Source organism: Hippocampus bargibanti, linkage group LG05 (genome assembly GCF_051943395.1).
Source record: "Hippocampus bargibanti isolate YZ-2025 linkage group LG05, ASM5194339v1, whole genome shotgun sequence".
Taxonomy (NCBI): Eukaryota; Metazoa; Chordata; class Actinopteri; order Syngnathiformes; family Syngnathidae; genus Hippocampus; species Hippocampus bargibanti.
Window position 1 is genome coordinate 30,355,550 of NC_142738.1, and position 25,239 is coordinate 30,380,788.

The window sequence follows — 25,239 nt, forward strand, 5'->3', positions numbered from 1 at the left end:
GAATAAATACTACTAATACTAATAATACTATTAATACTACTACTACTCCTACTCCAATACTACTACTACTACTACTAATAATAATACTCCTACTCCTACTACTACTACTACTACTCCTACTACTACTACTACTACTACTACTACTACTAATACTACTACTACTAATAATAATAATAATAATAATAATAAGACTACTATGACTAATACTAATAATACTATTAATAATAACAATAATAATCAGACTACTACGAATAATATTAATAACACTACTACTACTATTACTACTACTACTACTACTACTACTACTACTACTACTACTACTACTACTACTAATAATAATAATAATAATAATAATAATAATTTTAATATAATACTCCTACTACTAGTACTAATACTATTACAAATAATACTAATACCAATACTAATACTACTACTCCTACTACCAATAATAATAATAATAATAATAATAATAATAATAATAATAATAATAATAATAATAATAATAATAATAATAATAATAATAATAATATAATACTCCTACTACTAGTACTAATACTATTACAAATAATACTAACACCAATACTAAAACCAATACTAATACTAATACTAATACTAATACTAACACTACTACTACTACTACTACTACTACTACTACTACTACTACTACTACTACTACTAATAATAATAATAATAATAATAATAATAATAATAATAATAATAATCTTCTTCTTTTCCTTTTCCCTTGACGGGGTTGCCAAATAATAATAATAATAATATTATTATTATTATTATTATTATTATTATTATTATTATTATTATTATTATTATTATTATTATTATTATTATTATTATTATTATTATTATAGATGTCATTTAAAGCGCCTTTCAAAGCTATCAAGGACACAAGTTTTTCTGACGACGGGCTGTGACTGTGTCCAAAAAGAGATCCACGTGATGCTTCATAAAAAAAAAATACTTTTCACTTCAAAGGTAATAAAGTTTGACTTATTTCAAGAACACACGATCCATGATACCGGGGGCGAAATGTGATAAATTATGACGATCCGAAGCTCGGGTCTATTTTCGCCCCCCGCCCCCCCGCAGAGTCGTTGAGTTTGACCGACTGTCATGACGTCACGACAAGCCAGCCAACTTGACGCAAATGCTCCAATTGTCGTTCGCTATCCGGTTTTGGCGAGGCTAACGGCGAAAACTCAACATACAGGTAACCATCTCAAAAATCTTTGCTATTTGGTGACAAATTAAGCTCTGCTAAATTAAGTCTGCTACTGTCTTCTTTCTGCTACAGTAAGCAGAAAGCCATAAACTTACTAAACTATTAGCTTAGCCATAAACATGGCTAAGCTAATAGAGTGAAACCAAGCTAGCTGTGCCACGTAAGGCTCCCGGTAAGCAGGCTCGACAAGCTACAAGTACATGCTAATTGCCTGGTCTTTACCACTGTAAAATTGATTGGTTAAATAAGATTAGTCTGTGATTCAGATATGTTTAGGCCAGCAGAGAAGGCCTTGCAGTGGCCCAAGGGATGAACAATTTCTGCATTCAGGCTTGGTGTGTACAAAATTGTGAAAAAGTTCTTGTTTTGAGTTTTACTTTCTCGCGGGAATCAATTTGTGCTCTTTGAAGCACTTCATCATTTCTTTTTTTTTCTGTTTTTTTAAGGTTTTGAATTTGTCAAAAATCAGATTTTTTTTTATTCACCAAACAAGGGATGGGTTAATACAGTGATACCTCGGCTTACGAACGCTTTAGCTAGCAAACGTTTTGCCTTACGAACATTAAATTTGCGAGAATATAATATTGGCATATGAACTCGTTTTCTGGAAACACACAGAGCGCCACAATGGCTGGCGGACTAGTTTTCGGCGAAAGAACACCAAACCACACGGTCGAATAGTGCCACGGTGGCTGCTGGAGTAGTTTTCCATGAGTGCAGACATGGTTTGTTATCAAGTGGAGTACTTTTGCTATTATGGGAGCGAAAAATACCCCACCACAGCCTAGTGTTAAGCCGAAGAGGACACAAAAGAAAATGACGGTCGAGCAGAAGAGGGAGATCATGGAAAAACACCAACGAGGTGTGCGTTTGTGTGACTTAGCGTTCCAGTACCAGTACGTTAAGTGCTACGTGTGGCTAAGGGCGTTTCTGTGTTGTCTAAGCAACGGTCTCAGGCAATAGAAAAGCTTTGAAAACCAGTTGAAAAACTTCTGTTGATTTGAATGAACGGAAAGCAGCTAGCAGGGGACAGTGTGAGTGAGGGTATCATCGCGGAGAAAGTACGGCAACTTCACTCGGACATCATCAAGAGGCAACTACATCAACGACCATCACAAAGGTCAATAAAATGACTTGATTATACAGTACAGTTTATTTCTTTCATGACAGTACAATAGCACATTTATTATACATAAAATAAGGTCTATTTTGTGTAGTTTTAAGGCTTATTTAGTAGAAAATTATGTTTAATGGGGACCTGGGAACGGATTCTTCTCATTTTTAATTGTTTCCTATGGGAAATTAATGTTTGGAAGACACACTTTTTGCCTTACATTTTCTGGAAACCAATTAAGTTCGTAAGCTGAGTTATCACTGTATGCCTGTGAAGTGGTTGGGGGTTGGTACCTCGAACAAGGTTAGGAACCACCGCTCACTTTCGCTGTCCCGATGGTGTTTGTGGCTCCGCCGTGTTTGTTTTCTGCGGCTGGTGTGTGGTCCAATTGGCCGTTTTCAGCCTTGAAAGTTGGCGAGGGACAGGCCAGCCTGCTCGAAATTCATTAGGCGTCACGAAGTAAGCGAGGCCCCGAGCCTCCTCATCAGACACATCAATGGAGGGGAAAAAAACATTTTGCGCCACTCGCAAAAATGGAGCACACGAGTATCAGGTGTCATTTAATAAAAGGCTGTTGTTCAAATATGAAATGAAGTGTGCTTAAATCACTTGTGCGTGTTATTAACTCAACAGCCTGACTTTAGATGGTTTGTGGTTCGTGAAAAAAAAAAAGCAGGCCAATGCAAAAAAGTGGAGGCGTTTCACCACCGCAGACTGTCTGCTCTTCTCTTCTCCACCTACGAGAATCGGAATTCAACTCGGGGGAATTTTGCCCTTCTCTTCTTTTTTTTTCCTCTGCAGTACGAGGGACTCGCCCATATCGTTTGGCGTCACGTTGCCAAAGCCCCGCCACGGAAGATCAACGCGTGTGAGTGGCACTCGCCCAAAATCCTCACTTTCCTTATCATTTAGTGTCCCTTGACATAGATTGCAAAAGTGCTCACACCCTGTACTTGAGGTGAAGGTTTACCCAAACCAAAAGTCACTGTCACATTTTGCAAGGTGGTGATGGCGGGTGCGGATCCCAAAAAGCAGGCTGGAGGGAGCAGGAGGTTGTGTTTGACAAATTGTATTAAAATAAAGTCAGCGGGAACAAAATCTAAAACATCAAAATCATCTGAACGGAAAAAAAATGCAAAGTATCAAAAGAAAACCAAGATTAAAAGTCCGCCCAGGTTAAACAAACACATGCACCGCACACAATGCGTACAACAGCATACAATGCGTTCAACATCATACAACAGTGCATCAAACAACAATGACATTCAACAATTACCCGACACCGAATGGTCGTGCCGGGGGTCCTTTTGAGTGTCACTGATTGGAAACGACCAGCACCTGTGCAGGTGCAGGCAGGGCCGACAGGGCCCCCTGTTGGTCGCCAACCAGATCATGACAGTCACATAGGAATAATAATAATAATAATAATAATAATAATAATAATAATAATAATAATAATAATAATACAGTGAGACCTCAACTTACCTTATCTTACAAACTTTTCGTCTTACAAACGTCAAATTTATGAAAATTAAACCTTATAATAAGCACTATTTTCATAATACACACCCACCACGGCTGGCGGAGTGATCTTTGGCGGAAGCACACGACCGAACAGCACCAGAGGTTAAGTTACCAACAGTCCTTATGGAAGGTGAGTCTCCTTCCATAAGCCATCAACGACCATCAAAAAGGTAAATAAAACAGCACAGTTTATTTCTTTAAGTACAATCCTCATGTAATGCGCCTCTCTTTCCAAACAGCAATTCCCTTTGACCTTCGACCTCCAACGCCATTCCATCAAGCCATAAATGACCATCACAAATGTAAATAAAGTGACTTTATGATACAATGCAGTGTATTTCTTTCATTACAATACAATAGCACATTTATTATACATAGAATAAGGTATGTTGTGTGTAGTTTTAAGGCTTATTTAGTTGAAAAGTATATTTTATGGAAACCCGGGAATGGATTATTCCCATTTTAATGGTTTCCTATGGGATTTTTTTTTTAGATACACACTTTTCACCTTACACACTCTGTCTGGGAACCAATTAAGTTCGTAAGTTGAGGTCTCACTGTACATGTAATTTCTAAGTGCCTTTCAAAATTATCAAAGACACTTTACAGTCACAGGATTTTTTTTTTTTTTTGGCGGGTGAGCAGCGACAGCCATTCGCACCAGCGTTCACTCTACCCGGAAGTACCACAGCAGCAAAGTTATGAAAGGAAGAGGAAAGGAAAGAAACAAGTGGAAAAACAAAATACAGAGCTGCTGGAAAGGCAGCCACTCTCGTGACCCAACTACTCCCTGGATCTGGTCTCGCCATCCCTCATCTTGAGCACGTTGTCGGTGTTGCCGTCCTATGATGCTTTTGTGTTTTTTTTATGTACCTTTTTTGTCAAATAAGAATAAATTAGATTGGATGTACCTTTCTTCGTCTTGCAGTGAAGAAATTAACATTTCACAGCAGCAAATTTATGAGAGGAACTGTCGCGGCTTGGAATTGAAGCGGATTTATGTGGGACAGGAGACAATCTCTTTTCGTCAATGGATGCTACAGCTGCCTGTTTGCTTTCAACATTAAGCTTGTACTCGACGTGCACATTCCACCATGATGTTCCTGATCCACTGGTGAAAAGATGCTTTGATCCTCTCCTCTTTCATCTGGAACTGCTTTGTGTAACAAAGAGGATACAGAAAGTGCTTAAGAATGAATGACTCTCTGTGTCTTTGTGTTGTCATGTTATTTGTTATGTAGTTTTTTTTGTTTGTTCCTTTGATTTCAAGACGGCGCCGCGAGAGTGGCTGCCTTTCCAGCAGCTCCTGTATTTTGTTTTTCTACTTTCATTCCTTTCATAACTTTGCTGCTGTGAAATGTAAATTTCTCCACTGCGAGACTAATAAAGGCAAATCCAATCCAATCCAATTTTTTTTGTTATGGTATGCTGTTAAGTTTGTACAAAATGTTTGGATTGGATCAGCCTTTATCAGTCTGGCAGTGGATAAATGGACATTTCATAGCAGCAAAGTGAGGAAAGGAAGAGGAAAGAAAGACGTAGAAAAACAAAATACAGGAGGTGCTGTAAAAGCGCCATCTTGAAGTCAAAACAGCAACAAAAACCAAAATAAATAATGTGACACAACACAGAAGACAAAGACAGTCATTCCATCTTAAGCACTTTCTGCACCCTCTTTGTCGTATGAAGCCGTTCAGGAAGAAAGAGAAGATCAAAGTGTCCTTTTCACCAGTGGATCAGGGATGTAGTGGTGAAAATGTGCACACGTCTGCTATAAGCTAAATGTTGAAAGCAAACACCAAGCTGTGGCGTCCATTGACCAAAAGAGATTTCCTGTCCCACGTCAATCCGCTTCAATTCCAAGCCGCGGCAGTTCCACGTATGCATCAGCGCTCAAATGGCACAGAAATTCCTCCCAATCAAAAACGGTTCTAACATATTGAAGCTGCCAAAAAGCCGCAATCACTCAGCAGAGTCTCCTCCTCCATGAATGTGGCGGCCAAAAATGCTGAAGAACAATCCACAGCCGTTCCACACGACGCTCAAAGTGACAAAAGAAAACAACAACAATCTACAGGTAACATCTGAGTTACAACGACAAAACGGTCGTAAGTCAAACGGTCGTAAGTGGAAATCCATTCAAAATGGCCGACTTGACGTTTACACAAGATGATAGCACACCATGTCAAGCTGTTTTTAAGCAAGATATATCCCAAACTGTTTACACTTCAATTTATAAATTTGATCACTTTTAGTGTCATTTTCGTCATTTTATATTTTGTATTATCGATTTGTATTACTGAAGAACTGTACCTGTAATGCAGGGGTGTCAAAGTCCTTTTTTGCCGCGGGCCACATTGAAGTTATGGTTTCCTCTCGAGGGCTGTTATGAATTTGGGGAACCCATTAGAATGTTTAAATCCCTTCAAATATTACATATAGAGCACACAGCAAATTAATGAATAACACGTTTTCAAATCTGAAGTCAAGAATAATGACTTTTATTGTGGTTGACATCCAAAAATATGATATTTTCGCTCAGATTTTAGCAATCATCATGGAATTTAACAAGTTTGATTTGCTTTCCCGGGCCGAAAAAAATGATGTGGCGGGCCGGATTTGGCCCGCGGGCCTTGACTTTGACACCTGTGCTGTAATGTATACAAAAATGTTTACTATACAGTTCATTTATTAATGTTATACTTACCCTGCTCTCCCTGCTAATGGCCAGAAGAGGTCGCCCGACACACACGCTCAGAAAAAAGCAGTGTACAGTACTACAGGACATGTTGCCGAGATGGTATCTGCACTGTATAACTACTGTTTTGAGGGTAGTCATGCAGTAGATTGCTGTGCAAGTGTGTGACATGCTGGCCGGCCAAAACATAGAACATAGAAACGTAGAATAAAAAAAATGGGTCTGGCGGCCGTGGTCGTAAGTACGGATGGTCGTAACTCACGCCGGTTGTAACTCAGATGTTACCTGTATTTTATTTTTTTTCGCAAGGCTCGTGAGAGCACGTACTGACAGCTACCTTCTCGGGCGCCATCGTGGACATATTTGACTGACATATGCCTCTTTTATCTAAGTTGCCTGCCCCATTTTTCACAACTTGAAACACAATAAGACGACTGATCGCAAAAAAAACATTGTTGCAAAGTATTAAAGATTGATAATCAGAATATATAACAGAACAAGACTTTAAAATACAGTAAAGTCTCGTTATATCGATATCGGATATATCGATAGTCCCGGTTATATCGATACTATTTCTATGCACGCACGGAGAAAATTACATGCAAACAGGTTCGGATATATCGATAGTCCCGGTTATATCGATATTTTTTCGGACTCCCTTGAATATCGATATAACGAGACTTTACTGTACGTACGTTTACGTTTTGTAGCGTCATTAATTTTGTTCGCTTCTTTTGAATCTTTCTTCTGGGGCTGACGTTTTGGCTTTTATTCGCTGTGCGTCTACTTTGGAAAATGATATGCAAATGCGCCTGGAAGCACCAAGTTATTCGATACAGGCTTCTGATTGGCTGCCGCGTATGCAAATTGCCAAACGAACCGAAATTCCAAAATTTCCAAATTGAACGAAGATTTTGAAATCGTAATAAAGAAAACGTTTGATTTGTATAAGTTGTACGCCTGATGTAAGAGTTGCACGCCCCGGGCTTCCGGGCAGATGTTATTTCAGACACTGCTAATGGGCAAGAATTAACATTGATGTTTTTACATGAACGCTTTGAGGGAATCCGTAACTCCCAAGTGGCCCACAAACACAAAACTGAGTGGAGCGCGACCATTTCTAAAAGTACAACGTGGTGCGTCAAGTGGCCACGGAAGGGACAGGTAACCGAGCAGCTGGGTGTGCACGGGCGCATGCATGCGCAAGGCTTTTCCACGGCTGGCGGCTTTAATTGGGGTGGTGCGCCGAGGAGGTCCACTGCGCCGGTGGCGGCGGCACTGTTTTCTTTCCCTGCGCCCAGAACTCTTAAGAACACACAAACACTTGGCTTGTAAATGACCTGTTCATCACACGTTGACAGCAGCGGCCATTCTGGACCGTCGGTGGGCCAGGTGCGCCGGCCCAGGCGGCGGCGGCGTGCCAGCGGCCTGTTGGCATGGCAACGCAGCCCGCTGGAAAGATCTGGGATTCGTCGCCGCCCGGCAGGGGCCTAAAGCGCAGGGAGCCGGTCGGCCGGCCCGCTGTTGGCTTTGCCTCCAGCTGTTTCTTTACAGTCCAACTCGGGGCCCACACGCACTCGAGCCAGGGTTACACAAGCGTGCAAACAAAAATACAAGCATTTTCTGTAATCGCCGTGTCCCTGCCAGGACCTTCATACCCCCAAAAAAAAAGAGCCAAAAATAAGTTTGCACGTCTGTTTTCCTCACACGTCCATCTTGCTAATTATCCAACTTGTACAAGAAAATAGCGTTTTGTTGACAGTGTATTTTAGTTGTTATGGTTGACCTCTCTGTGGTTTATTTAATTTTCACTTTCTTCCCCCAAGCCAATTAGCGCCATTTGCTTTGTGTTTATAAATGCTACATTTGTTCCTTTAATTCCCACTCGGACTGCGCCGTCCAACCAAGCCACCACAACTGCCCAGTGGCAGTGAGGGCTCTCAGTAGAGGGCGCTGTTTCTCACCATGGTTACTTAGGAAATGCAGTCATATCTCAGTTTACAAATTTAATTGGTTCCCACAAAGTGTCTGTAATAATAATAATCATCATCATCATCATCATAATAATCCATTTCATTTCTAAGCGCCTTTCAAAACTCTCAAGGTCACTTTTCAGTCATAGGATCAGTTTTTTTCTGTGGGTGAGCAGCGTTCACTCAACCCGGAATAACTCAAATAGATAGAAAGTTAGCTAGCTAGCTAATAGATAACTAATAGATAGATAGCTAGTTAGATAGCGAATAGATAGCAAATAGATAGCTAGCTAGGTAGCCAGCTAGATAGATATCTAGGTGTCAGGCGAAAAGTCTGTCTTCCAAATGTTTGTCTTCCAAACATTTATTACCCAGAAGAAACCATTAAAATGAAAGTAATCCATTCCCAGCTCCCCATAAAACATCATTTTCGACTAAATAAGCCTTAAATGTACACAAAATATACCTTATTTTATGTATAATAAATGTGCTATTTTACTGTAATGAAAGAAATAAACTGTACTGTATAATCAAGTGGTTTTATTGACCTTTGTGATAGTCGATGTAGTTGCCTCTTGATGATATCCGAGTGAAGTTGTCGTGCTTTCTCGGCGATAATACCCTCACTCACAGTGTCCCCTGCTAGCTGCTTTTTAGAATTCCAAATCAACATAAGTTCTTCAACCTCTTCTATTGCCTGAGACCGTTGCTTAGACAACACAGAAACACCCTTAGCCACATGTAGCAATGGTCGACTTAGCGTACTGGTACTGGGATGCTAAGTCACACAAACACACATCTGGTTGGTGTTTTTCGATGATCTCCTTTTTCTGCTCAACCGTCTTTTTATTTTGTGTCTGAAGAGTTTTGATGTTTCTCTGTATTTGTAGAATGGTAGTTGTCAGATCTCCCAGGCAAGTGACACGCAGATGTATCCCAGAGCTTGATCGTGGCGTGGAGTCGAGCAAGTCGTGCTGTGAAACTCCGTCCGACGCTGTGTGGGTCTCTGCGAGTGTCATGTGGCTGAGTCTGAGTCCAAATGAATTCTGATATTCTGTCCCGCGACGGCTGCGCTTTTAGACCATTTTCAAGCGTGGGAAATGTGTCAGGCTGAGACGCACATCAAAGGGATCCAAGGGCTTGAAAGACATCAAAGCCGTGGTGCGCACCTGTGACGCCACATGTCCACTTCTGTCATGATCTGGTTGGCGACCAACGGGTAGCGCTGTCAGCCCTGCCCGCTGCCTCGCAGGTGCTGGTCGTTACAATCAGTTACACTCAAAAGGACTCCCGGCACGACCATTCGCTGTCGGGTCATTGTCTTATGTATGTTGTATGCAATTGTATGCACTGTGTATGCATTGTATGCTGTGCATGTGTTTGTTTAATCTTGGCAGACTTTTACTCCTGGTCTTTATTTGATACTTTGTATTTTTCTGTTTGAAAGACTTTGATATTTTAGATTTTGTTCCTGTTGACTTTATTTTAATACAATTTCTCAAATACAACCTGCTCCTCCCTCCTGCCTGCTTTTTGGGATCCACATCTGCCATCACCACCTCGCAAAACGTGACAACTACGGCTTAACACTAGGCTGTGGTGGGGTCTTTTTCCGTCCCATAATAGCAAAAGTACTCCACTCGATAACAAACCATGTCTGCACTCAAAGAAAGAGGGTGACTAAAACGAGTCCGCCAGCCAAACTAAATTTGGCTGTCTTTGTCACGGTTTGCAAGGTGGTGATGGTGGTTGTGGATCCCAAAAAAGCAGGCAGGAGGAATCAACAGGTTGTATTTGAGAAATTGCATTAAAATAAAGTCAGCAGGAACAAAATCTAAAACAACAAAGTCATCCGAACAGAAAAGTACAAAGTATCAAAGAAAACCATGAGTAAAAATTTGCCAAGATGAAACAAACCTGACAGGGTGTAACACAACCATTCAGTGCAATACAATACGCTGCAGTACAATGCAATGACCCGACCCCGGATGGTCGTGCTGGGAGTCCTTTTAACTGCCACTGATGAGGACGACCAACACCTGTGCAACTGAGGGCGGGGCCGTCAGCGCTATCCGTTGGTCGCCAACCAGAACGTGACAGTCTGCCACGGATTGGAACGACCAACACCTATGCAGGTGCCGGCAGGGCCGACAGAGCCACCCATTGGTTGCCAACCAGATTGTGACAAGTTTTAGGTGAAACTTTTGTTACCTCAAGCGTTCGTAAGCTGAGCTATTACTGTAATTGGAACAAAGTGACCAAAAGAAAAAGGTAGCCTTGTCACGGTTTGCAAGGCGTTGATGGCGGTTGTGGATCCCAAAAAAGCAGGCATGAGGGAGCAGCATGTCGTGTTTGACAAATTGTATTAAAATAAAGTCAGCAGGAACAAAATCTAAAAACATCAAAATCATCTAAACAGAAAAATACAAAGTATCAAAGAAAACCATGAGTAAAAATCTGCTAAGATGAAACAAACCTGACAGGGTGTAACAAAACCATACAGTGCAATACAATACACTGCAGTACAATGCAATGATCCGACCCCGAATGGTCGTGCTGGGAGTCCTTTTTACTGCCACTGATGAGGACGACGACCAACACCTGTGCAACTGAGGGCGGGGAATAATCAGTTTTAGGCGAAAATTTCGTGACCTCAAGTGTTCGTAAGCTGAGCTATTACTGTAATTGGAACAAAGTGAGCAAAAAAAAGTGCGGAGGTTGCTGGTTCGCGTCCTGGTCCGGCCTCCCTGTGTGGAGTTTGCGTGTTCTTCCCGGACCCGCGTGGGTTTTCTCCGGGTGCTCCGGTTTCCTCCCACACTCCAAAAACATCCATGGCAGGCAGATTGACCACTCTAAATAGTCCCTAGGTGTGAGTGTGAGAGTGACTGTTGTACGTCTTTGTGTGCCCTGCGATTGGCTGGCAACCAATTCAGGGTGTCCCCCGCCTCGTGCCCGAAGACAGCTGAGATAGGCTCCAGCACCCCCCGCGACCCTAATGAGGAATAAGCGGTACGAAAAATGGATGGATGGATGACCGAAAAAAAAGCTAGCCTAAGCCACATGTGTTATGTGCTAGCATAAATTGTCACGTCCGCACGAGGAGAGAGCAAACGAACCTTGTCGGACAAAAGGGAGCTAGCTGGATCCAAAATACACGATGGAGTTCAAAAGAGGCTTTATTTGAAACACGTAGGGGGAAAAGAAAATAACAAGACAAACAACGGGGAAGCAAATAACGAGCGAGACCAATCTGGCATACGGTGGAGCCGATAAGTCACAACGGGAAATACAACGGCGAATACCGAGACTAACCGGGTGACTTTTATAGTCAGAAGGCACATTAGTGAATGGAAATCAGGTGTGCGAGGCGCGGGAACAGGGAGGGGAGGGGCGCGCACCTGACGCCAATCAAGATGTGACATAAATGTGCGAAACCAAATCCTAAACTGGGTGGGGGACAGATAATATGGTTGATCTGAGCTCTTGTCGTCGAAGCGAATTAAACATGGCTGAGTTGGCTACTGGTTGTATTCCATCACAACTAACTGTGTTGTTTTTCTTTGCCAGTTGACCGTGAGACCTCCATGAGACCTTCCAGGTTCATTTTGAGACCCCCGCATGGGAAGAAGGGGTAAGTACATTTTTCTGATATCATTTTCGTTTTTGCAATGCTGACCTATGAAAGACTATTTTACTAGCGACGGTGTATTTTCGTCGAGCTGCGCATTCATTTCTGCACGTTTAATGGGGTTGGACTTTATGGCGCCGTCGTGGAACACCGTGATCTGATGTCATCTTATCTCTCATCTCACAATATGTTTTTGTGCTAATGTGATGACGTGTGTGTGTGTGGGGGGGGGGGGGGGGGGGGGGTAATACAAAGCGCAGTGCCTTTTCGTGGAAACTTTACAAATGCGGCAAATAGCTTTTGAGCTCATATGGTAAACGGGACTCTGGAACGCCCCCCCCCCCACCCCAATCCCTTGAGCACATTTTGATGATTGCCTCCAGCACCCCCACAACCCTTGTGAGAATAAGGCGGCTCAGATGAGAGATGAATCATTACGAAACACATTTGAAAACAAAGTGCAGTGATACCTCAGCTCAGGAACTTAATTGGTTCCCACAAAGTGTGTGTAAGGCGAAAAGTTAGTCATCCAAACATTTACTTCCCATAAGTAACCATTAAAATGAGAATAATCCGTTCCCAGGTCCCCATAAAACATAATTTTCTATGAAATAAGCCTTAAAACTACACACAATATAGCTTATTTTATGTGTAATTAATGATCTATGGTACTCTAATGAAAGAAATAAACTGTACTGTATCATAAAGTCGTTTTATAGACGTTTTATTTGATCGATGTAGTTTTCTCTTGATGATATCCGAGTGAAGTTGCCGTGCTTTCTCTGCGATAATACCCTCACTCACACTGTCCCATGCTAGCTGCTCTTCGTTAAAGTTTTTCAACCTCTTCTATTGCCTGAGACCGTTTCTTAGACTACACAAAAACACCCTTAGCCACACGTAGCAATGGATGACTTAGCACACAGGTACTGGGATGCTAAGTCACACAAACACACACTTGGTTGGTATTTCTCAATGATCTCCTTCACCGTATTTAAAACAAGGAAGGCTCATGAGAGCACTTACTGACGGCTGCCTACTCGGGCGCCATCTTGGACTCCTTTATATATGCTCAATTGTATTCCTGAAATACTTCCCCTTCTTGTTTTAAATAACGCTTAGACTCACGAACTTTACGACTTACTAGCATTAAATTCGTGAGAATATAATCTTGGCATATGAACTAGTTTTCGGCGGACGAACCAAACCGCACGGTACCACAGTGGCTGGGGGACTAGTTTTCATTGAGTGCAGACGTGGTTTGTTATCGAGTGGAGTACTTTTGCTACGATGGGAGCAAAGGGTTTTTGTGTTGTCTAAGCAACGGTCTCAGGCAATGGAAGAGGTTGAAAAACTTTAACGAAGAGAAGCTAGCATGGGACAGTGTGAGTGAGGGTATTATCGCTGAGAAAGCATGGCAACTTCACTCGGATCTCATCAAGCGGCAACTACATCAACGATCATCACAAAGGTCAATAAAACCACTTGATTATACAGTAGTTTATTTCTTTTATTACAATACAATAGCCCATTTATTATACATAAATAAAATAAACTATTGTGTGTAGTTATCAGGCTTGTTTAGTCGAAAATGATGTTTTATGGGGACCTGGGAACGGATTCTTCTCATTTTAATGGTTACTTATGGGAAGTAAATGTTTGGATGACTAACTTTTCGCCTTACACACACTTTGTGGGAACCAATTAAGTTCCTGAGTTGATGTATGTATGACTGTACAATTAACGAAAAAATTGCCACAATGGATAAAATGAGAAGCAGTTGGAATGATTCTTCTTCAATGAACATGGTTGAGATTTGAGCCATTTGATTTGACGGCCCATCCGCAATACACCCCCCCCCCCCCTCCCCGTCTCCTCTTTCTCAACTGTCTCGTTGAGGCCTCGTGCACGGTGAATAATGGCCGCGTTGAAACGGGCCCACCACAGGAAAATAAACAGGCCATCTTTTGTTTTCCTTGTGTGGTCGGGAGGTGGTGGTGGTGGTGGTGGTGGCGGTTGTGGTGGGACGTGGGGGGAAAGGGTAGGGCCGGGGCGGGGGGTAATTTATCGGCCCTCATGAGAGGGAAATCTTTCCAGGTCTTTGTTGCCTAATTCATTAGCACCTCCGAAGTGGCTGCGGAAATTGAAATGTCTTGAAATGGATTTCAGCGGTACGGTCGGTCGGCTGTGCTTCTTGGAATGCCAGCTGACTCCATTGTCCATTGTGGTCGCGCTGCCACAAATGCGCACAAGTCAAACATGCAAAAGGCGCGTTGAGCTTCCCGCTGAAAAACGGCAATGCAGATTCTGTATTCCAACCCCCAATCGAGAACTGTGGTGGACTCGGGTCTCTTCCTGTTGTTCTGCCCCCATAACTGATGTCAGTTATTGGATTGCCAATTCCACCTCATATGGATCCCTTCGATGGAAGGATGGATGGATCGATCAATGGATGGATCTATTTTTTTTTGCATGGATGATCGTTGGACGGATCAAGCTATTTTCTTGGATGGTTCAATGGATGGATAGATCGATTCGATGGATGGATGGATGGATGGATGGATCAATAGATTGATGATTGGACAAATTTTTTGGAAGGATGGATGGATGGATTGGTCGATGGATGGATTGATTTTTTTTGGGGGTGGGGGATGGATGGATCAATCGATTTTCTTGAATGGTTCGATGGATCAATAGATTGATCGATTTGATGGATGGATGGATCAATTATTTGGAAGGATGGATCGATTTTTTTTTTTTGATGGATCGATCAATGGATGGGTCGATGGATGCATTGATTTTTTTTGCATAGATGATCGATGGATGGATTAATCGATTTTCTTGGATGGATCGATGGATGGATCAATGGATGGATCGATTTAATGCATGGATGATTGAATAATTTTTTGGATGGATGGATGGATCGATTTTTTTTTTTTTTGGAAGGATAGATGGAAAGATCGATTTTTTTTTTGGATGGATCGATCAATGGATGGGTCGATGAATGGATCGAGTTTTTTTTGGGCCGGATCGACGGATCGATGGATGGATCAATCGATTTTCTTGAATGGTTCGTCGATTTTCTTGAATGGTTCGATGGATGGATCAATAGATTGATCGATTTGATGGATGGAGGGATCGATGATTGGATCAATTATTTGGAAGGAGGGATCGATTTTTTTTTTTGATGGATCGATCAATGGATGGGTCGATGGATGCATCGATTTTTTTGCATAGATGATCGATGGATGGATTAATCGATTTTCTTGGATGGATCAATGGATGGATCGATTTAATGCATGGATGATTGAATAATTTTTTGGATGGATGGATGGATCGATTTATTTTTTTGGAAGGATGGATGGAAAGATCGATTTTTTTTTTTTGGATGGATCGATCAATGGATGGGTCGATGAATGGATTGAGTTTTTTTTTGGGCCGGATCGATGGATGGTTCGTCGATTTTCTTGAATGGTTCGATGGATGGATCAATAGATTGATCGATTTGATGGAGGGATTGATGAATGGATCAATTATTTGGAAGGATGGATCGATTTTTTTTTTTTTTTTTGATGGATCGATCAATGGATGGGTCGATGGATGCATCGATTTTTTTGCATAGATGATCGATGGATGGATTAATCGATTTTCTTGGATGGATCGATGGATGCATCAATGGATGGATCGATTTAATGCATGGATGGAACGATGGATGGATGGATCAAATTTTTGGAAGGATGGACGGATTGATTTTTTTGAGGGGGATGGATCAATGGATGGATCGTTTTTTTTTTGCATGGATGATCGATAGATGGATCAATCGATTTTCTTGGATAGGTCAATGGATGGATCAAAGGATCTATCGATTTGATGGATGGATCACTTTTTTGGAAGGATGGATGGATCGATCAATGGATGGGTCGATGGATGGATCAAATGTTTTTTTGGATGGGTCAATGGATGCATCGATTTTTTTTTTTATTTTTTTTTTGCATGGATGATCAATAGATGGATCGATCGATTTTCTTGGAGGGATGGATCAATGGATCGATCGATTTGATTGATGGATGGATCAATTTTTTGGAAGGATGTATGTATGGATTTTTTTGGGGGAATGGATCGATCACTTTTTTGGGTGGTTCGATGGATGGATCAATCGATTTTCTTCGATGGGTCGATGGGTGGATCAATAGATCGATTGATTTGATGGATGGAGGGATTGATGGATGGATCAATTTTTTTTCGGATGGACCGATCAATGTGGGACGATGGATGAATCATTTTTTTTTTTAATGGATCGATGGATCGATGGACGATCGATGGATGGATCAATCGATTTTCTTGGATAGGTCGATGGATGGATAAATGGATCTATCGATTTGACGTATGGAGGGTATGGAGGTATTGATGGATCATTTTTTCTTTGAAGGACGGATGGATGGATTTATTTTTCTTGGATGGATCGATCAATGGATGGGTCGATGGATGGATCGTTTTATTTTTGAATGGGTTAATGGATGCATCAATCGATTTTCTTGGATGGGTCGATGGGTGGATCAATGGATCGATTGATTTGATGGATGGATGCATGAGGGATCGATGGATGGATGGATCATTTTTTTTTTGGATAGATCGATGGATCGATCAATCTATTTTCTTGGATAGGTCGATGGATGGATCAATGGATCTATCGAATTGACGGATGGAGGGATCGATGGATGGATGGATGGATTGATTTTTTTTTTTGCATGTATGATCGATGGATGGATCAATTGATTTTCTTGGATGGATCAATGGATGGATCAATGATCGAACGATTTGATGGATGGATGTCGATGGGTGGATCATTTTTTTTGGATGGATCGATCAATGTATGGGTCGATGCATGAATATTTTTTTTTTTGGATGGATCGACAGATCGATGGACGATCGATGCATGAATCAATTGATTTTCTTGGATAGGTCGATGGATGGACCTATCGATTTGATGGATGGAGGGATTGATGGATGGCTACATTTTTTGGAAGGATGGATGGATGTCTTTTTTTTTTGATGGATCGATCAATGGATGTGTCAATGGATGGATTGTTTTTTTTTTAATGGGTCGATGGATGCATCAATCGATTTTCATGGATGGGTCGATGGGTGGATCAATGGATCAACCGATTTGATGTATGGATGGATGAGGGATCGATGGATGGATCAATTTTTTGGAAGGATGGATGGATGGATCTTTTTTTTTGACAGATCGATGGATCGATCAATCTATTTTCTTAGATAGGTCGATGGATGGATCAATGGATCTATCGATTTAACGTATGGAGGGATCGATGGATGGATCTTTTTTTTTTGCATGGATGATTGATGGATGGATCAATTTATTTTCTTGGATGGATCGATGGATGGATCAATGGATCGAACGATTTGATGGGTGGATCAATTTTTTGGATGGATGGGTCAATTTTTTTGGGACGGATCGATCAATATATGGCTCGATGTATGGATCGATGGAGGGATCGATGGATGGATTGATTTTTTTGGATGGATGGGTCGATGGATGGATCATTTTTTTTGCATGGATGATTGATGGATGGATCAATTGATTTTCTTGGATGGATCAATGGATGGATCAATGGATCTATCGATTTAACGTATGTAGGGATCGATGGATGGATCTTTTTTTTTTTGCATAGATGATTGATGGATGGATCAATTTATTTTCTTGGATGGATCGATGGATGGATCAATGGATCAAACGATTTGATGGGTGGATCAATTTTTTGGATGGATGGGTCAATTTTTTTGGGACGGATCGATCAATATATGGCTCGATGTATGGATCGATGGAGGGATCGATGGATGAATTGATTTTTTTGGATGGATGGGTCGATGGATGGATCATTTTTTTTGCATGGATGATTGATGGATGGATCAATTGATTTTCTTGGATGGATCAATGGATGGATCAATGGATCTATCGATTTAACGTATGGAGGGATCGATGGATGGATCATTTTTTTTTTGCATAGATGATTGATGGATGGATCAATTTATTTTCTTGGATGGATCGATGGATGGATCAATGGATCAAACGATTTGATGGGTGGATCAATTTTTTGGATGGATGGGTCAATTTTTTTGGGACGGATCGATCAATATATGGCTCGATGTATGGATCGATGGAGGGATCGATGGATGAATTGATTTTTTTGGATGGATGGGTCGATGGATGGATCATTTTTTTTGCATGGATGATTGATGGATGGATCAATTGATTTTCTTGGATGGATCAATGGATGGATCAATGGATCTATCGATTTAACGTATGGAGGGATCGATGGATGGATCATTTTTTTTGCATAGATGATTGATGGATGGATCAATTTATTTTCTTGGATGGATCGATGGATGGATCAATGGATCAAACGATTTGATGGGTGGATCAATTTTTTGGATGGATGGGTCAATTTTTTTTGGGACGGATCGATCAATATATGGCTCGATGTATGGATCGATGGAGGGATCGATGGATGAATTGATTTTTTTGGATGGATGGGTCGATGGATGGATCATTTTTTTTGCATGGATGATTGATGGATGGATCAATTGATTTTCTTGGATGGATCAATGGATCTATCGATTTAACGTATGGAGGGATCGATGGATGGATCATTTTTTTTTTGCATAGATGATTGATGGATGGATCAATTTATTTTCTTGGATGGATCGATGGATGGATCAATGGATCAAACGATTTGATGGGTGGATCAATTTTTTGGATGGATGGGTCAATTTTTTTGGGACGGATCGATCAATATATGGCTCGATGTATGGATCGATGGAGGGATCGATGGATGAATTGATTTTTTTGGATGGATGGGTCGATGGATGGATCATTTTTTTTGCATGGATGATTGATGGATGGATCAATTGATTTTCTTGGATGGATCAATGGATGGATCAATGGATCTATCGATTTAACGTATGGAGGGATCGATGGATGGATCATTTTTTTTTTGCATAGATGATTGATGGATGGATCAATTTATTTTCTTGGATGGATCGATGGATGGATCAATGGATCAAACGATTTGATGGGTGGATCAATTTTTTGGATGGATGGGTCAATTTTTTTGGGACGGATCGATCAATATATGGCTCGATGTATGGATCGATGGAGGGATCGATGGATGGATTGATTTTTTTGGATGGATGGGTCGATGGATGGATCATTTTTTTTGCATGGATGATTGATGGATGGATCAATGGATCGAACGATTTGATGGGTGGATCAATTTTTTGGATGGATGGGTCAATTTTTTTGGGACGGATCGATCAATATATGGCTCGATGTATGGATCGATGGAGGGATCGATGGATGGATTGATTTTTTTGGATGGATGGGTCGATGGATGGATCATTTTTTTTGCATGGATGATTGATGGATGGATCAATTGATTTTCTTGGATGGATCAATGGATGGATCAATGGATCTATCGATTTAACGTATGGAGGGATCGATGGATGGATCTTTTTTTTTTTGCATAGATGATTGATGGATGGATCAATTTATTTTCTTGGATGGATCGATGGATGGATCAATGGATCAAACGATTTGATGGGTGGATCAATTTTTTGGATGGATGGGTCAATTTTTTTGGGACGGATCGATCAATATATGGCTCGATGTATGGATCGATGGAGGGATCGATGGATGAATTGATTTTTTTGGATGGATGGGTCGATGGATGGATCATTTTTTTTGCATGGATGATTGATGGATGGATCAATTGATTTTCTTGGATGGATCAATGGATGGATCAATGGATCTATCGATTTAACGTATGGAGGGATCGATGGATGGATCATTTTTTTTGCATAGATGATTGATGGATGGATCAATTTATTTTCTTGGATGGATCGATGGATGGATCAATGGATCAAACGATTTGATGGGTGGATCAATTTTTTGGATGGATGGGTCAATTTTTTTGGGACGGATCGATCAATATATGGCTCGATGTATGGATCGATGGAGGGATCGATGGATGAATTGATTTTTTTGGATGGATGGGTCGATGGATGGATCATTTTTTTTGCATGGATGATTGATGGATGGATCAATTGATTTTCTTGGATGGATCAATGGATCTATCGATTTAACGTATGGAGGGATCGATGGATGGATCATTTTTTTTTTGCATAGATGATTGATGGATGGATCAATTTATTTTCTTGGATGGATCGATGGATGGATCAATGGATCAAACGATTTGATGGGTGGATCAATTTTTTGGATGGATGGGTCAATTTTTTTGGGACGGATCGATCAATATATGGCTCGATGTATGGATCGATGGATGGATTGATTTTTTTGGATGGATGGGTCGATGGATGGATCATTTTTTTTGCATGGATGATTGATGGATGGATCAATGGATCGAACGATTTGATGGGTGGATCAATTTTTTGGATGGATGGGTCAATTTTTTTGGGACGGATCGATCAATATATGGCTCGATGTATGGATCGATGGAGGGATCGATGGATGGATTGATTTTTTTGGATGGATGGGTCGATGGATGGATCATTTTTTTTGCATGGATGATTGATGGATGGATCAATTGATTTTCTTGGATGGATCAATGGATGGATCAATGGATCTATCGATTTAACGTATGGAGGGATCGATGGATGGATCATTTTTTTTGCATGGATGATTGATGGATGGATCAATTTATTTTCTTGGATGGATCGATGGATGGATCAATGGATCAAACGATTTGATGGGTGGATCAATTTTTTGGATGGATGGGTCAATTTTTTTGGGACGGATCGATCAATATATGGCTCGATGTATGGATCGATGGAGGGATCGATGGATGAATTGATTTTTTTGGATGGATGGGTCGATGGATGGATCAATTTATTTTCTTGGATGGATCGATGGATGGATCAATGGATCAAACGATTTGATGGGTGGATCAATTTTTTGGATGGATGGGTCAATTTTTTTGGGACGGATCGATCAATATATGGCTCGATGTATGGATCGATGGAGGGATCGATGGATGAATTGATTTTTTTGGATGGATGGGTCGATGGATGGATGGATCATTTTTTTTGCATGGATGATTGATGGATGGATCAATGGATCGAACGATTTGATGGGTGGATCAATTTTTTGGATGGATGGGTCAATTTTTTTGGGACGGATCGATCAATATATGGCTCGATGTATGGATCGATGGAGGGATCGATGGATGGATTGATTTTTTTGGATGGATGGGTCGATGGATGGATCATTTTTTTTGCATGGATGATTGATGGATGGATCAATTGATTTTCTTGGATGGATCAATGGATGGATCAATGGATCTATCGATTTAACGTATGGAGGGATCGATGGATGGATCATTTTTTTTTTGCATAGATGATTGATGGATGGATCAATTTATTTTCTTGGATGGATCGATGGATGGATCAATGGATCAAACGATTTGATGGGTGGATCAATTTTTTGGATGGATGGGTCAATTTTTTTGGGACGGATCGATCAATATATGGCTCGATGTATGGATCGATGGAGGGATCGATGGATGAATTGATTTTTTTGGATGGATGGGTCGATGGATGGATCATTTTTTTGCATGGATGATTGATGGATGGATCAATTGATTTTCTTGGATGGATCAATGGATCGAACGATTTGATGGGCGGATCAATTTTTTGGATGGATGGGTCAATTTTTTTGGGACGGATCGATCAATATATGGCTCGATGTATGGATTGATGGATGGATTGATTGCTTTTTTTTTGGGGGGGGGGGTTCCATCCATGCATCCGACCGACCCTTGGGCCCACCACTCAGTTGGAGTCATTTGGAAGCTCAGCCGGCGACAATATTGAAGCGGCGCCGAGCCGCGAGTTGCGCTCAATCCTGTCCGCCGGCATTTGAGCAACCGGTTGCGCTGGAGGCCCCTGATCACGGCGGAGAATCAGATGAGCTCAGTGGTCTCCTAGACGGGCGATTGGCGGGCGATCGGCGGACACCAATTTGCCATTTTATTGCATGTGATCCTGATGATTAATGGGATATTATCCTTCAAAATAAGAGGGGGGAGGGTTTTTTTTGGCTTTCACTTCTTTCCCGGGCCGAGGTGATATTCTTGGCCGTCCGTCTGTGATAAATGGCAACATTCTTGCGCCTGATGAATCATTTCCACCGGCCATAAAGCGGCCCTTTCAAGAATATTGCGGCGCCGTCACGCCTTGTCATCCCGTGTAAACTGCGCAGAGACGTGCAGGCGTAACACGAGCGCCGCCGCCGAGGTGGTAACATCATCTGCGGGGGAAAAAAAATGACAAGGAAAAACACAGGCGGCCGCCGCCCTCTTGTCACAATCTTCTTACACAAAACAGCAACCGTAGCAAAAATCCGCAAAAATTGCCTTACTCGAGAATCAAAACAATGGCTTCGCATCCAGTTATGAATATGATTCACATAGTTCTGAAGAGGAAAGCATACATGTTTGCAATCGATTAAAGAATTGATTCCGTGCCATTTTGAAGCAACAGTGGGGGAAAATCTCTCACGGAAAAAAAAGAGGCACAAAATGGCGACCTCCTGTGGCCACCTCCGCTTCCACAGCCTGATAAATTCCTTATATGGAGCTTGGATGCCCTCTTCTGGCGGCTTTTGGGTTCAACACGGTTCTCAGACCAAACATGTACAGCAAAAGTACATTGACGTGATGAAGGACTGCTACAATGTGTCCTTTTTTTCGGTCACGTTCCTTTAGTGACGTCACGTATGGACTCGTCACCAACTCAAAAACAAGACTTCCTGAATATTCGGCGCGAGTCTTAAAACGTAAAATATAGCTATATGCGGTGGAATCTTTGTAAAATACGCTCAGTAGAAGTCATTTGAAGCCATTTTACAAATTATGGACACAACTTGTCCGAAGATGTCGGTTGTCCTTTAAAACTACACAAAATAGACATTTTTTTATGTATAATAAATGTGCTATTGGATTGTAATTAAAGAAATAAATTGCACAGTGATACCTCTGCTTATGAACTTAATTGGTTCCCACGGTGTGTATGTGAGACGAAAAGTTTGTCTTCCAAACATTTCTTTCCCATAAGAAACCATTAAAATGAGAATAATCCGTTCCCAGATCCCCATAAAACATCATTTTCTACTAAATAAGCCTTAAAACGACAAAATAGACCTTATGTTATATATAACAAATGAACAATTGTATTGTAATAAAAGAAATAAACTGTACTGTATAATGTAGTCGTTTTATTTACCTTTGTGATGGTAGTTGTCAATGGATGGTAGCATCGGTCGATTTAGCATACTGGTACTGGGATGCTAAGTTGGAGCGAGTGGGTCGGCAGAGGCGGCGCACCACGGCCACGCGTTAGCGCACCGTGGCTCCTTTTGCCGCTTGCCGCGCACCGCAGGATTGCAGTGTTTGCAGAAGAGAAAGGCGGGCGCACCACCGGCGCACCGCCACCCGCCGGCCCCCGAGGGGCTCGACTTTGTTGAAAATGGCTCTCCCCGGGCCGGCCTATATTTAGCTGAAAAGGTTTGTTTGGCTTTCCATTGAGAAGATGGGAGAGGGGAGGGGCGCATGGGGGACCGGTGGTGGTCTGTTGCGCACTCACCTGCGCCAACTGTGTTTATCGTCCTAGACCCCCCCCTCCTCCTCCTCTCAACCACCCCCTCCTCTAAAAGGAAGGTCCTGAGATGTGGCGGGACACCCTGAGGATTCCCGTAAAAGGAGACGTATAAACACGCACATGTGACTTGGCTTTGCGGGGGGGGGGCTTCTATTACCGATTGAATTGAATCCACAAGCTTGGCGCCGCAAGAGTGGCTGCTTTTGCAGCAGCTCCGGTATTTAGTTTTTCTACTTCTTCCTTTCCTTTCCTCTTCCTTTCATCACTTTGCTGCTATGAAATGTCCATTTCTCCACTGGGAGACGAATAAAGGTTCATCCAATCCAATCCAATTGTGACGTGTGCCCCAAATCAACATCCCCTTTAAAATTGAAATGCCGATTTCTTCCCACCCCCCACCAATGAAAAAATAACCCTAAATTTAAGCACTTTCAAATCCGGGTTAACAACAATGCCCCCCCCCCCCCCCAACAACATGGTCCTGCTATGTATTTATTTATTTATTTACAGGTATATAGCTAGCTAGATAGCTAGCTGTCTATCTAGCTGGCTATATATTTGATATCTATAAGCTATCTATAAGCTAGCTAGCTAGATATTAGTTATCTATTAGCTAGCTAGCTAGCTAACTTTCTATCTCTGAGTTATTCTGGGTTGAGTCAATGCTGCCGCTTCTTACCCACAGAAAAATCTCTCTTGTGACTGTAAAGTGACCTTGAAAGTTTTGAAAGGCGATTATAAATGAAATGGATTATTATTACAGTAAAGTCTCGTTATATCGATATTCTCGGGAGTCGGAAAAAATATGGATATAACCGGGACTATCGATATATCCGATCCTGCGCCATGTAAATTTTCTCCTTGCGTTCATAGAAATAGTATCGTAATAAGCAGTACTATCGATATAACAAGACTTTACTGTAGTATTATTATTATTATTTCTAAGCACCTTTAAAAACTCTCAAGGTCACTTCACAGTTACAGGATCAGTTTTTCTGTGGGTGAGCAGCGGCAGCCACACGCGGCAGCGTTCACTCAACCCGGGAGTAACTCAAATAGATACAAAGCTAGCTAATATATAGCTAATAGCTAGCCAGCTAGATAGCTAGCCAGATACCTAGCTAGATAGCTAATATATAGCCAGCTCGAAAGCTAATAGATAGCTAGCTAGATAGCAAATAGTTAGCTAGCTAGATAGCCAGATGCGCTAGCGTTCACTCAACCCGGAAGTAACGCAGATAGAAAGCTAGCTAGCTAGCTAGCCAATCGATAGCCAACAGATACCTAGCTTGATAGCCAGCCAGCTAGATACCTAATAGATAGCTGGCTAGAGAGTGAGCCAGCTAGCCAGATAGCTAATAGATAGCAAAT

General features: G+C 41.5%; 1 long non-coding RNA gene across 1 annotated transcript; it reads left to right on the forward strand.

Annotated features, from left to right (window-relative positions):
• The first annotated feature begins 1,137 nt into the window (after positions 1 to 1,137).
• On the forward strand, positions 1,138 to 12,276 carry LOC148898486 (uncharacterized). Its single transcript, XR_016114925.1, has 3 exons — positions 1,138 to 1,225; positions 3,153 to 3,219; positions 12,114 to 12,276. It is a non-coding gene; the product is annotated as an uncharacterized LOC148898486 (long non-coding RNA).
• Positions 12,277 to 25,239: the final 12,963 nt, after the last annotated feature.